Genomic DNA, 15,376 nt, shown 5'->3' on the forward strand with positions numbered 1-15,376 from the left:
TCTAGAAATAGAAAATAAACCACTTTCTGAAAGGTAGGACTGGCGAAGTGAATCCAAAGCGACAGGAAGATAGACAGCGGGGTGAGGGTCTGGCTCCCGGCAAATGGCAGAGCAATGGAGCACAAAATTGGGACTTTTAAAAGTCTGTTCCACTGAGGGACATTGCTCCAGAGGCTAAATCAGGGTGAAGCCCACGCAGGGTCAATGTGGCCTCAGGTCCCGCAGGGTCACAGAAGGATCAGGGGTGTTGGAGTGTTGCAGAGCTTGCAGGTATTAAAACAGGGAAGCCGGCCACAGAGACAGAGGCGAGGAGTGAGCTCTCAGCTCGGGGTTACCTTGAACTGGTCACAGGTTGCTTGAGCATGGAGTGCGGCTGGAGGCTGGGGATATGGGAGTGATTAGGCACTGTTCTCTGGGGGTGCACTGAGGAGTGGGGCCCTGGGCTCTTGCCCCCTCCAGGCCGGAGATGGGAGGATGCCATTTTCAATCCCATCCTCTGGAACTCTACAGAAAGCGTTCAGGGAACAACATCTCCCAAAGCGAACCCAAGCGGATTATTTAGCCCGGCCTCTGGTAAGTGCGGTTCAATTCCACCTTGGGAAAAGACACTTGAGAATCACTACAACAGGCCCCTCCCCCTGAAGATCAACAAGAAATCCAGCCAGGACCAAGTTCACCAAGGAGAGTAGGTGCAATACCAAGGACAGCAGCGGAATTCCAGAGGAGGAGAATGCAAAGCACGGAACTCATGGCTTTCTCCCCATGATTCTTTAGTCTTGTGGTTAATTTTTTTTCAATTTTTTTCTTCTTCTACTAAATTTTTTTAACTTTTACCCTTCTCTTTTTTAACGTTTTAATTAGTTTATCTAATATATTATATAAATATATATATATGTTTTCTTTTTTATATTTTTTATTCGTTTGTTTTCTTTTTTTAATTTTTCCTTTCTTTATTTCTGAACCTCTTTTTATCCCCTTTCTCCAGCCCACGATTTGGGATCGCTTCTGATTTGGTTAAAGTGCATTTTCCTGGAGTCTTTGCTACCCTTTTACTATTTTACTTGCTCCTTCATATACTCTTATCTGGACAAAATGACAAGGTGGAAAAATTCACCACAAAAAAAAGAACAAGAGGCAGTACCGAAGGCTTGGGACCTAATCAATACAGACATTGGTAATATGTCAGATCTAGGGTTCAGAATGACATTTCTCAAGGTTCTAGCCAGGCTCAAAAAAAGGCATGGAAGATAGTAGAGAAACCCTCTGTGGAGATATAAAATGCCTTTCTGGAGAAATGAAAGAAGTAAAATCTAACCAAATTGAAATCAAAAAAATTATCAATGAGATGCAATAAAAAATGGAGGCTCTCACTGTTAGGGTAAATGAGGCAGAAGAAAGAATTAGTTATATAGAAGACCAAATGACAGAGAATAAAGATGCTGAGCAAAAGAGGGACAAACAGCAACTGGACCACGAGGGGAGAATTCAAGAGATAAGTGACACCATAAAACGAAACAACATTAGAATAACTGGGATTCCAGAAGAAGAAGAAAGAGAGAGGGGAGCAGAAAATCTATTGGAGAGAATTATTAGAGAGAATTTCCCAAATATGGCAAAGGGAACAAGCATCAGAATCCAGGGGTACAGAGAACCCCCCTCAAAGTCAACAAGAATAGGTGCACACCCCGTCACCTAATAGTAAAATTTACAAGTCTTAGTGACAAAGAGAAAATTCTGAATGCAGCCTGGGAAAAGAAGTCTATAACATACAATGGTAAAAATATTAGATTGGCAGCAGACTTACCCACAGAGACCTGGCAGGCCAGAAAGAGCTGGCATGATATGTTCAGAGCACTAAATGAGAAAAACATACAGCCAAGAATACTATATCCAGCTAGGCTATCATTGAAAATAGAAGGAGAGATAAAAAGCTTTCAGGACAAACAAAAACTGAGAGAATTTGCAAACACCAGACCAGCTCTACAGGAAATATAGAAAGGGGTGCTCTAAGCAAAGAGAGAGCCTAAAAGTAGTAGATCAGAAACGAACAGAAACAATATATAGTTATAGTCACCTTACAGGCAATACAATGGCACTAAATTCATATCTGTCAATAGTTACCCTGAATGTTAATGGGCTAAATGCCCCAATCAAAAGACACAGGGTATCAGAATGGATAAAAAAACAAAACCCATCTATATGTTGCCTACAAGAAACTCATTTTAGACCCGAAGACACCTCCAGATTTAATGTGAGGGGGTGGAAAACAATTTACCATGCTAATGGACATCAGAAGAAAGCTGGGGTGGAAATCTTTATATCAGATCAATTAGATTTTAAGCCAAAGACTATAATAAGATAAGAGGAAGGACACTATATGATACTCAAAGGGTCTGTCCAACAAGAAAATCTAACAATTATAAATATCTATGCCTCTCACGTGGGAGCAGCCACCTCTATAAACCAATTAATAAGAAAATCAAAGAAACACATCAATAATAATACAATAATAGTAGGGGACTTGAACACTCCCCTCACTTAAATGGACAGATCATCCAAGCAAAAGACCAACAAGGAAATAAAGACTTAAATGACACACTGGACCAGATGGACATCACAGATATATTCAGAACATTTCATCCCAAAGCAACAGAATACACATTCTTCTCTAGTGCACATGGAACCTTCTCCAAAATAGATCACATCCTGGGTCATAAAAAAGGTCTCAACCAGTATCAAAAGATTGGGATCATTCCCTGCATATTTTCGAACCACAATGTTCTGAAGCTAGAACTCAATCACAAGAGGAAATTTGGAAAGAACCCAAACACATGGAGACTAAAAAGCATCCTTCTAAAGAATGAATGGGTCAACCAGGAAATTAAAGAAGAATTGAAAAAATTCATGGAAACAAATGATATTGAAAACACAATGGTTCAAAATCTGCGGGACACAGCAAAGGGAGTCCTGAGAGGAAAATATATAGTGGTACAAGCCTTTCTCAAGAAAGGTCCCAAATACACAACCTAACCCTACAGCTAAAGGAGCTGGAGAAAGAACAAGAAATAAACCCTAACCCAGCAGGAGAAGAGAAGTCATAAAGATCAGAGCAGAAACCAATGAAATAGAACTGAAAAAAAAAAAATAGAACAAATCAACAAAACTAGGAGCTGGTTCTTTGAAAGAATTAATAAGATTGAAAAACCCCTGGCCAGACTTATCCAAAAGAAAAGAGAAAGGACCCAAATAAATAAATTCATGAATGATAGAGGAGAGATCACAACTAACACCAAAAAATAGAGACAATTATAAGAACATACTATGAGCAACTCTATGTCAACAAATTTGACAATCTGGAAGAAATGGATGCATTCCTAGAGACATGTAAACTACCACAACTGAACCAGGAAGAAATAGAAAACCTGAACAGACCCATAACCAGTAAGGAGATTGAAAGAGTCATCAAAAATCTCCAAACAAAAGCCCAGGGCCAGATGGCTTTCCAGGGGAATTATACCAAACAGTTAAAGAAAAACTAATTCCTATTCTCCTGAAACTGTCCCAAAAAATAGAAATGGAAGGAAAACTTCCAAACTCATTTTATGAGGTCAGCATCACCTTGATCCCAAAACCAGACAAGGATCCCACCAAAAAAGAGAACTACAGATCAATATCCTTGATGAACACAGATGCAAAAATTCTCACCAAAATACTAGCCAATAGAATTCAACAGTACATTAAGGCCTGGTGAGAGAGTATGTATAACTGCATGTCTTAATCCAGACACTGTAAATAATCTTCCTTCACTCTAAATGAATCATATCCTTCCCTGAGAGGCATGAAGCTTCCTCCTCTGTCCTAGGCTCCCCTGCCTGTTCTTAATTCTCCCAGGGAATCTGTTCAATGTCCACTCCTCAAGACTCAGCCCACAACCAACTCTGTGTCCTCTTCTGGTCAGTCCACAAACCCCTGAGCACTGACTCCTTCACCTGCTGGCATTTTAGCAAAGATTGTCATAGTCTCCAATCCCACTTATTAGTTCCTTGTCACATAATTCTGTTGGTTTGCTTTGCATGCTTTATGTCCTGAAAGCAGTGATACCTCATGTTTTTAGTGGTTGGTCTAGGAAGGTATGAGCATACATAGTAGATCATTTGTTACACAATCGACAATTTTCTTAGGAAAAGTAAAGATAAATTTAAGTGTAACTTAAACCATAATTCACACAAGTATTGCAATGAAATACATAGGTGGTAGGGCTCACCTTGGATTCATTCCATGAACTTAAAAATACACTTATTTCTCCTTAAGGTGAAAATTAAGGCAATTCTTCAATTTTCCTTCATTGTATCTTGACAAGATCACCTTCTCACCAGTATCCTTCCTTAGAAAACAGATTGAGAGCTCATTGTCAAGGTATAGCAATATTTTCTAGCAACATCTAGTTAACATCACAACCCTCAATAACTATTAGCAACATAAGCTCCCCAATGTACCTTAAATGTGAAAGAAAACACAATAGCAGAGCTTTTTTTGTAAATTTAATTTATTTAATTTCTAATATAACATATTATGACTTTCAGAGGTAGAATTCAGTGAATCAAAATTTGCAAATAACACCCAGTGCTCATTATATCAAGCTCCCTCCTTAATGCCCATCACACAGTTACCTTTTCCCCAATGACCTCTCCCCCCCCAGCAACCCTCCGTTTCTTCCCTAATGTTAAGAGTCTCTTATGGTTTGCCTTCCTCTGTGACTTCCTTTTGTATTATTTTTTCCTTTCCTTCCCCTAGGTTTCCTCCCCCCCTTTTTTTTTCTAAATAGTGTTTCAAAATACCATATGAGTGAAATAATAAGATATTTCACTTTCCCTTATGGACTTATTTCACCTAACAACACCTCTACTTTCATCCATGTTGTTGCTAATGGCAATGTGTCATTCTTTTTTATGGTATAGTAATATTCTATTGTGTATGAACAAATAGCCAACAGACACATGAGAAAATGTTCAACATCACTCAGCATCACGGAAATACAGATCAAACCTCAATGAAATAGCACCTCACACTGGTCAGATTGGCTAAAATTAGTAAGATTGGAAACAACACATGATGGTGAGGATTAAGAGAAAGGAGAACCTTCTTACAGTGTTGGTCTGAATGCCAGTTGGTACAGACACTCTGGAAATGGTATGGAGATTCCTCTAAATGTCAAAAATAGAACTACTCAGGGCTCCCAAGAAGTAATCCTAACAAGTACTCAGTGACTCAGTTAGTTAAAAAACCTGCCTTTGGCTCAGGTCATGATCCCAGATTGAACAATGCCATGGATTTCATGCTCAGCAGTGACTATGCTTCATCCTCTTCCCGCTCATGGTGTCTTTATCAAATAAATAAAGTAAAAGATAAAAAATATAACTACCCTATGGCCCATCAACTGCTCTAATATGTATTTATCCAAAGGATAGAAGGATAGTGATTCAAAGGGGCACTTGTTTCCCCAATGTTTATAGGAGAAATGTCCACAATTATCTAAGTATGTAAAGAACTCTGATGTCCATAATCACAGGAATGGAGAACAATGGTGTTGTATATACATTTAATAGCATTTTAAGCTCATCTTTTCTACTGATAAATTACATTCCACTTAGTACAGCAGAATCCAATCCATTTGGATGCCACAGAGATCTTTCCACTTTCAACCCTTTCTCCTGATTATAGGGTTCCAGGAGGACCAAGTGAAGTTTGCATTTTTAGCATCTGGTGAAGGGTCCAACGTATTCATAGTCTCTATTACCAAGACCCAGGAACAGACTCCAATCACTACACCCTGTTTGCCACTTTACCCTTTTTTTAAGTTAAGATCGGGATCTAGAGAACTCCAACAGATGCCCCGCTCCACTTATTTCAGATAAGGACTGAAACTGGAGCTTGTCCCCAGCACTTTCTACAATAGCTCCAACCAGAAGATAGTGGCAAACCTATCGGCGACCAAACAACTCTGAAGTATGAGTCCTGCGCATGGAAGTGGCTCTGTCTCCTCCACTCACCAGACTGACTGCATCTGGTTATGACAGGCAGTAGTCTCAGCAGTAATAATGACCAGACCTTCGATTTATTCATTTTTTCACCTGAAGTTATATATAGAATTATAATGTCTTCAAGTCGATAAAGGCATAGATGAGGGAAAGCACATTCCATGAACTTTAATCAGTGACTAGGGGCTGTAAAAGATAGAGGACAACCCTAAGATAGTTCTCCCACCCCTAGAAAATGCTTGCACCAATCAGACAGGTAACTGTGGTGCTGGCCCAGGTGTACTGAGTTGCTTTCTCTTCTTGCTCATCCCATCTCCACAGAGGACAGGATTTGATGTTTTTGCTAGTGCATCCCTGGTGCAGATTCTGGTGTGGGGTGTGAGCTATTTTAAGCCCTCAGTTACTAGGGAAATCCACTTTCCCTTTGAGCTTTTCCTCTGATCAGGTTTGGGCACTGATAAGAACTTGGGGGTTGGATCATGGAGAAACTTGTGGGTGGGATAATGAATTGCTCCTGGGAGTAGGTAGGATCCCTGTCCTGCTGTGCATGAAGTTTGTCTCCATGGGGAGAAGAGGAAGATGGGAGATACCTGCCCTGATATGAAACAAATCCAAATGTCCACTGCAAGCCATTCTTTCCTGAGGTTCATTTGAGACCCCTCAGAGTTCCTACCTGATCCCTGACCTGTACCTGGGCTGACTGGACTCCTATCAGCAGGGGACACCCACCATACCTAAGGAGGGAACAATTTGGGCAGCAAAGGCATAGTGAACCTGGTGCACCAGTAGGAAAGAGAGAGAAGGAATGGGTGATGACCCCATTCCCACCATCCCCTTGCCCTGGGGGCCCCTTAAGGCTATGTCCAGAACCCTTGTCCAGCAGTGTCCCAGTCTCTGACATCATTCGTGAATGCTTAGTCCAGTGCACATTCATGTCACCAGCCACGTTGTCCTCCTCACTCCAGCAAAGCCACTCAAGGCCACAGGCCTAGCAGTGTGAGACCTGGCCACGGCAGCTCAGAGGCCCATTCTGGGGAGCCACTGGTCATGGTCCCTTCTGGGGGGCTTAGGGTCCCCTATAATGGGTTCTCAGGGGCCTCCATGACTCTCCCAGGGCTCGTGTCCCTGTGGCACCTGCTGCTCTCCTCCCGCCCCAGAGCTCTTGCTCAGCTGGACTTACTTTGCTACTTGCCAGCAGGACTGTTGAGCTTGCATATGGGAGGGACATGGCTGTTGCTCTTTTTCTAAGTGTTCTCTCTCTATTTGTTCTATGGGAAGGAATCCCAGGAGTCTTGTCAGCTTCCTGCCAGACCCTTTCCCACTCCCACACTGCTGTCCGAGCTGAGGGGTGACCTTCCAACTGCTTTTCTCTCTCTGCACTCCTCTCTGTCCTGCTTCCTTCTGGTTCTGCAACCCCCCTGTGGTGACCTTTTCTGGCTCTTGACTTTGCTCCTTGCACATCTTTGGGGACAAGTTCAATAAAGAAAAATAAATACATAAAATACATATATATGATGCATACACATTCTTTCCCAGCTGGGAGAACTAGTATCTACTGACCTGCTCTACCTACTGGATATCGATTGGGAAGCAGCAGCCGTTGAGCTCCTGCTCTCCTGAATCTCCCAGGCTTCCTGATTCATGCTCGACTTTCACAAAACTTGGTTCCCACATTACAGAACCACTTATGAAGTCACTTACTTTGGTTTACAATTACAAATAGCTGGTAATTGAAGGCAATATATTTTATTTTTTTAATTAATATTAATTTCTTGGAGGTGGTTTTTGTATAAATTCAAGTCTGCAAAGAATACCTGGAAGGTACAAAATATCAATGTGTTGTTTCCAGGAAGAAATTCAATAATTAAACATGGTTAGCAATTATCACTTCCAAAATGATCTTTTGGTTTGCTATTGAATAACATAAACTAGGAAATGACTTAGTTTTGTTTATTAGGTTACACTGTGTCTTTGGTAGAAACTTATTTTGATGTTACCATCTGAGTGAGAAATACAAAACACTTTGTTAAAGCAGTTTTTCAGTTAGGTTCCATGACCACACGAAAATATAAAACCAGCACAAACACAATCTGTGTCAGATGCTCCAATCAGATAGGAACAGTGATATGGGGCAAAGGGAAAAAGGAAGGGAAGCAAGAGGTATCTGCATAGAGGAGACATTAAAACACATCTAAGGAAAAGGTGCACTTAGTACCATCCCCTTTTCACATGTTTATGCTCAAAACTTTACAGACTTGTGGTGTGTTTCTGTGACAACAGCACATTCAAGGGACCCCTTGACATACCTGTCCATCCCAAATGTAGGAAACTCAAGTGGGACCCAGTGGGTTGATGAGAACTCCCATTTCTGTTCTTCTCTGAGTACAGGCTGCATTTCTCGTGAAGAGCAAGTGCTTCAGTTACTGCCCTGTAACCCCAGTCTTTCCTACTGGTGATCATCATGAAAACTTCTCATTCTCAGGGATCTAAATTTAAAAGTGTTCTCAGCGTGGAAAGAGTGAAGGGCATTTCTGGTTTCAGCGGGTCCTTAGAAAAATCACTATTAATAAGACTCTAACTCAAATTTCTGGGCAGAAAGCCATATAGAGTAATTTATATGACCTTTTCATCCTTTTATATATGAAATTGTTATAATATTTTTATTGAATATATTTGGCTTACATTTATGAAAATGGGAACAGTGTTTTCCTGGGCTAGGTCTAAATAAAGGAGATGTTCCAATAAAACCGGTGACCAGGCTGGGTAACCTCATCCTGAATTACTGAAATTGACATCTATGGCTTGCTAGCACTGAAATCAACATAGGGTTATATGCAAAGCTGGCATCCCTTTAAAATGATACAGGTTTTCTTTATTATATAAAGAATATAAAAATATGTACACATGTTAGTTTTATTTATTTATTTATTTACTTTGAGGGGACTAGGGAGAAGGGAAGAGGGAGAGGGAGTATCTTAATCTCATACCACACAAACCTTGGAGCTCAATATTGCAGTCACATCTCACAAGACCTGAGATGAAATCAAGAGTTGGATGCTTTACCCACTGAGTCACCCAGGGAAACCAATCATTGGTAGACTTATATTAAAAAAATGTTGGAAATGCTGTTGTACTAAATCCCTTTTATGTGTATGGCTGCAGATGACAATGACTTAGCCACATTGGTGAGTATCATAAGGTGACCATTGGTATATTAAGAGCAATGAGCTTTAGAATTCTGATGGCTACTAGTTATTTTCTATTTATAATTCTACTGAATTAACAAACTCTAAGCAGCAATGTTGATGTTGTCCAGACAAATAAGGATGGTTATTATTAGGATAGGAACCACTGGTGGCATGAAGAACAGAGAATAACCCCTTTCTGAAGGTCATCAAAATAGAACAGAACCACCACAGATCTATAACATGTCCGTCTACTGTAGGTGGAAATGGAAACTCACAAAACCATAGCTATGATAGGGATTGGCTATAATCCAGGAATGCTCCACTTTTAAGAGTGCTAAATTAATTCATTTCAATATGATTCAGTGTTTTGTATTTTATGTTCATATGTTTTATGTTTGTGTGTGTGTGTGTGATTTTTATGGCTATATATGTTCATTTTTCAAAGGAAAGTTAAGCCATATTTCTTTATTAATTGATCAATAGTAGGATTGGTCATTGATCTAGAACTTTTTTCTTAAACCCCTGTTTCCAAGCATGAACAGTGAGAACCATTTGCAGCAATTAAATGCAAAATGAACTGCATTATATACTTCAGTGTCATTGAAGGGGGTTATTTTGGAAACATTCTATGCTTGCTAAACAAATTGTCCATTGTAGCTAAGGTTTTGTCATTTGTCACCACTTAACATGTTTTTTTTATTTGTTTATTTTCAGCATACCAGTGTTCATAGTTTTTGCACCACACCCAGTGCTCCATGCAGTACGTGCCCTCCCTATTACCCACCACCTGACATTTTTTTAAGATTTTATTTTAATTCCAGTTAGATAATACACAACATAATGCTAGTTGAAGATATATAATATGGTGATTCAACACTTCCATACAACACCTGGTACTCATCACAAGTGTACTTGTTAATCCCTATCCCCTATTTAATACCTTCCCAACACCCTCCCCTAGGTGATCATCTCCTCCTTCTTTGGATTTATGGGTCTGTTTATTGGTTTGCCTCTCTCTCTTTTTTCCCCTTTGCTCCTTTCTTTTTTGAATTCACATACGAGTAAAAACTTAATGGTGTTTGTCTTTCTGTGGTTTATTTCACTTGTCATAATACTCTCTAGATTCATTCATGTCACTGCAAATGGCAAGAATTCATTGTATTTATGGCTTAGCAATATTATATTATATACCTATATCTGATGTCTAATATGTATTACATATCTATATATCTATACATATCTCTATATATGACATATATTATATATCTATAGATTGTCTATCTATCTATATAAATATCTATACACATGTATAGATATAATTTATATATCTATTTATACATATATATATTTATACATCTGTATAGATTTATATAATGGTATAAACACCTTTTCTTCTTTAGTTATTTAGCTGTTGATGGACAACTGGACTCCTTCCATATTTTGGGTACTGTGGTCAAATATACAGTATTGCTTATGTATGCAAACTATTGAGAATGTCTGTGGCTTTTAGACATCAACTTACATTTTATAAATTACTTATAAGAAAAAAAAAAGAAAAATTACCACAAAAATAGAGTGACTGGTACTATATAATTATTTTGTCAAATCCCTATTATTTATTTTTCTGAATTAATGGAATCTGTCTTAAATCCTGAAATAGGATGGAATGGCATTGTTCTTAAAGAGTTCACAAGGTGAAATTAATGGACTTCTAAGAAGCAGGACTAGTGGGAACTTTGTTACATTTCTACAGAGCAGATCCTCTGAATTACTCTTATTATGGTCCCCATCATCTTGTTTCTCAGGCTGTAAATGATGGGGTTGACTACTGGGATCAGGATAGTGTAGGAGACAGCAAGGACCTTAACCTCTCTGGAGTTTGGAAGGATCTTGGGCATGAGTAAGTGTAAACAAGGATCCATGCAGGCCAGAGTCAACATGACTGGAACATCACAAAAGAAATGGTTGATGGCTTTGGATCTATTCTAAGGGATTTGGAAGTCATATGCAGTGTGGGCATAGGAGTTGATTGAGCACAAGATCAAAGATCCTCTTATGGTCACCACACAAACTCTTTTGCTCATACAAACAGCATAGTGGAGAGGAAAGCAAATTTGCTGCATAATGATCATAGGCCACAGACGTCAATAAAAATCCATCTGCATCAGATAAATTAATGAAAAAGAAACTCTGAGTTGCACATATGTTTCCAGAGAGATAATCAGAAACCATCTTGGGGACATTCCTGGAGATATAGTTCAGGTCCATGAGGGAGTTGACTAAGTAGAAAATACATGGGTGTGTGGAGATGGGTGTCCAGGATGATCATGGACATGTTACCAAACATAGCCATTAGGAAAAGGAGAAAACTGAGAATGAAGAAAAACAGGATAATTCTTCATGGTGAGAATAACCCCAATAAGAATAAATCAGTTGATGTTTGGTTAATATTTTCTGTGTGTCATTAATTTAGTTTCCCCTAAAGGGAGACACATAATAAGTACAGAAAAAAACAATCTCTTATTAATTCATTATTTTAGTTCCACTCTGACTTATTCAGGACACATTGCCTCTCTTAAAAAAATTAGCACATATCTTGAAAAAAATCTCCTCATAGTTAAAAATCTTGATGTCATACAAATATCAAACTCCAAAATATTTCATAGAAATGTGTAACTTTATAAGGATAATATATTTCTGTGACTTTATTAAGATACCCATATTTTATTTTTCTGTATAAGTTTAGTTATGATCAATGGCAGTCTTAGTACTTGTTATATATGCATTGTAAGGCAGTGTAAATGCATAAATTATAGACCCGTACATAAATATATTTTATGACACACAGGCAGTGATTTTTTTCTCTAAGTAAGCCCTAAGATTTCTGAAATTATAGTAGTCTATCAGGACACGGTGTAGATATATATCCTTTTGGTTTGTTCATTTGTTTGTTTTGGTGCCAAGACATATTATCTACTTCATTTTCCCCCAGAAGTCTACAATGAAGAGTTGTTGACAACTATACCTTATAAGAAGCCGATTTGGTCCTCCTCACTCTATAGTCAAATGCTTTAAAGAAACTCCTTTCCTGACAGTTTTCTCTAAAGTTTTATTTTAGCTCCTTGGTTCTGCTTATGCTCTCTGAAAATATCTGTATTATTCTTCTGCTTGTCACAATTATATAACAGTTAGCATTGCTTTATGACACCTCTTCTTATTCTGTTTGACCTTTTGATTTTGTGTATTTAAAACTTTCAATTTTTTGATAAGTGTGAGTTTAGCTCCTATATGTATCAATCTCTGTCATAGAAATCAACTAACATAATACAGAAGTAAATCTACATAACTTTAAATGAAGTGGGAAACAGAGTAGAGGGTGGAATCAGAGATAGAAAGGTTATGGACACATTGGGTGAAGAGGTTTTAAGGAACAGACACTTAAAAAGAGTAGGAGAAATGGCATTTTGAGAATATTCTAAGTAGGAAGGAGTGGAGAGAATCTTCTCCAGAAGGAATACTATCAGTGAGTAAAGCCCAGCATGCTGTGCCTACAAAGGATTGTAGTACTTCACTCTCTCATACTTTTCTAGGATCAAAGCCATCAGAATATTGAGGAATTCTTTGAATGAAAGATAGACACACACCCATATAGTTATACTGAATTAAAAATGACCTACATAAATGCCTGGTTGTGAATATTAAGGAGGTACGTATTGCATGGAGCACTGGGTGTGGTGCATAAACAATGAATCTTGGAACACAGAAAAAATAAAATTAAATTTAAAAAAAGATAAATGCAAGACCCTTTTACAACGAAAATGAGAATTTGTTAAATCCATACTAAAAATGTCATGTGTTATTTAAAATGAAGGGTCAAATAATAACCTTTTTAAAAATAAATGATAATAATTAATGTAATAAATGTAATGAAAGTTTGAAAAGATAAATTGATGAAAATCGACCAGAAAGCACAGTAAAACACAAAATTTGACACTTAGGACAGAAAATAGAGTGAGAGGAATAATAAAAGATGACCCAACATATACTTATGGGCATTTCTGTAAATGTGTATGACATTCATTTTTTTTGACACAATATTTATTTATTTTTAATTTAATATTACAAAAAGACCTTTTTTCTTTCTTTTTTTGTATCTATGAAAGAATCATGTTTATTTAAAATTAACACAATTTAACAATTGTCAAATGGGAAGAAAGAAATTACAGAAAAAAAAAATATAACCATCTATATATGCCTGGTTTGCTTATTTCTTTCAAAGTGAATGGGAGTCTTAAAATTGGGCTAAAGGTCACTTTACATGTTATTTTCTGTATCTTTTGAAGTACACCATCTATAATCTAATCATTTCTGGAAAGTTGTTTTATTTTTCTATAGGTCAAGAAACATTACAAATATAGTTTCATGAACAATAAAGACATACATCAGGCTCCCTATTCTGTTATTTGGTGTTGTTTTTGTTTTTTGCGGTTTTTTTTTATTTTTTCAAATTTTTTAAATTTTTTTTCAGCATAACAGTATTTATTGTTTTTGCACCACACCCAGTGTTCCATGCAATATGTGCCCTCCCTATTACCCCCCACCTGGTTCCCCCAACAACCCAACCCCCACCCCTTCAAAACCCTCGGGTTGTTTTTCAGAGTCCATAGTCTCTCATGGTTCACCTCCCCTTCCAATTTCCCTCAACTTCCTTCTCCTCTCCATCTTCCCATGTCCTTCATGTTTTTTGTTATGCTCCAAAAATAAGTGAAACCATATGATACTTGACTCTCTCTGCTTGATTTATTTCACTCAGCATAATCTCTTCCAGTCCTGTCCATGTTGCTACAAAAGTTGGGTATTCATCCTTTCTGATGGAGGCATAATACTCCATCATGTATATGGACCACATCTTCCTTATCCATTTATCTGTTGAAGGGCATCTTGGTTCTTTCCACAGTTTGACGACCGTGTCATTGCTGCAATAAACATTGGGGTACAGATGGCTCTTCTTTTCACTACATCTGTATAAAAGAAATTTTTTCTAAACCAATATATGATTTACAATATTGAATGATGATATAAAGAACACAGAAAATTAGCATAAATAATCATTAAATGGTATTTTCTTGAAAATACTCAATATTGGGGTGCTTGGGTGGTTCAGTGGATTAAGCCTCAGCCTTCAGCTCAGGTCATGGTCTCAGGGTCCTTGGATGGAGCCCAGCATCAGGCTCTCTGCTCAGCAGGGAGCCTGCTTCCTCCTCTCTCTCTGCCTGTCTCTGCCTACTTGTGATCTCTGTCAAATAAATACATAAAAATCTTAAAAAAAAGAAAATACTCAATATTGTCTTGAAAACAATTTCTTGATAATCCTCAAAATGAGGTAGACTGGTATTCTAAATTCTCCTTGAGAGAAATTATGATAATATGAGAAGAAATCTATACAGCTATGCATATAAAATAACATCACGTTTCAAATACTGTTATATATTTTATATGTGAACAATAAATTCTAGGAGATGGAATAAAGCTCTAGATGCATATCCTCAAACATAACATGGTATGTAGCCACGTTGACAGAATGGGAAGGGGAGGCAAAAACAATGATGTAGGAATGGGATGACTCATCGTTCACAGTGGCCTGAGTTACAAATCATGGCCTGGTATTTTGGATATTTAGAAATCAAGTATTAGAGATGAGCATATTGTTTTAAAAACTGAGAAAGTATTGGGGAAAATTATAAATGAATTTGAAGTATTTTCCCTGGGTGTCAAGAGGCACAGGTTATGGGATCATAATTTTATCCTGTGGTTTGTTGATGCCATTCCATACATTCTTGGGATAATATGCTAAAGTGATAAAAAAGTTATTTCAGTTAGTAATTTCCACGTACTCAAATTATTGCAGATGTTCATTTCCTAAACTACCTTGAAATACCTACATCATGGTTCTGGGTCTATGTGAAGCAACTGATTTTCAGTTATTGGGTGGTCATGGTCAACTTGTAGAGGAAAAACTGGGAGAGCTGGTTGTGTTCATAAGTTAAATAGATATTGAATTTGACATGGACGCCGCATTAGATATTGAATATCTGTTTATAAATTCTGATCTGTAGAATTATATTTTTATATTAAAATACTTAGATTATT

The sequence above is a fragment of the Meles meles genome, unplaced genomic scaffold (genome assembly GCF_922984935.1).
Source record: "Meles meles unplaced genomic scaffold, mMelMel3.1 paternal haplotype, whole genome shotgun sequence".
Lineage (NCBI taxonomy): Eukaryota > Metazoa > Chordata > Mammalia > Carnivora > Mustelidae > Meles > Meles meles.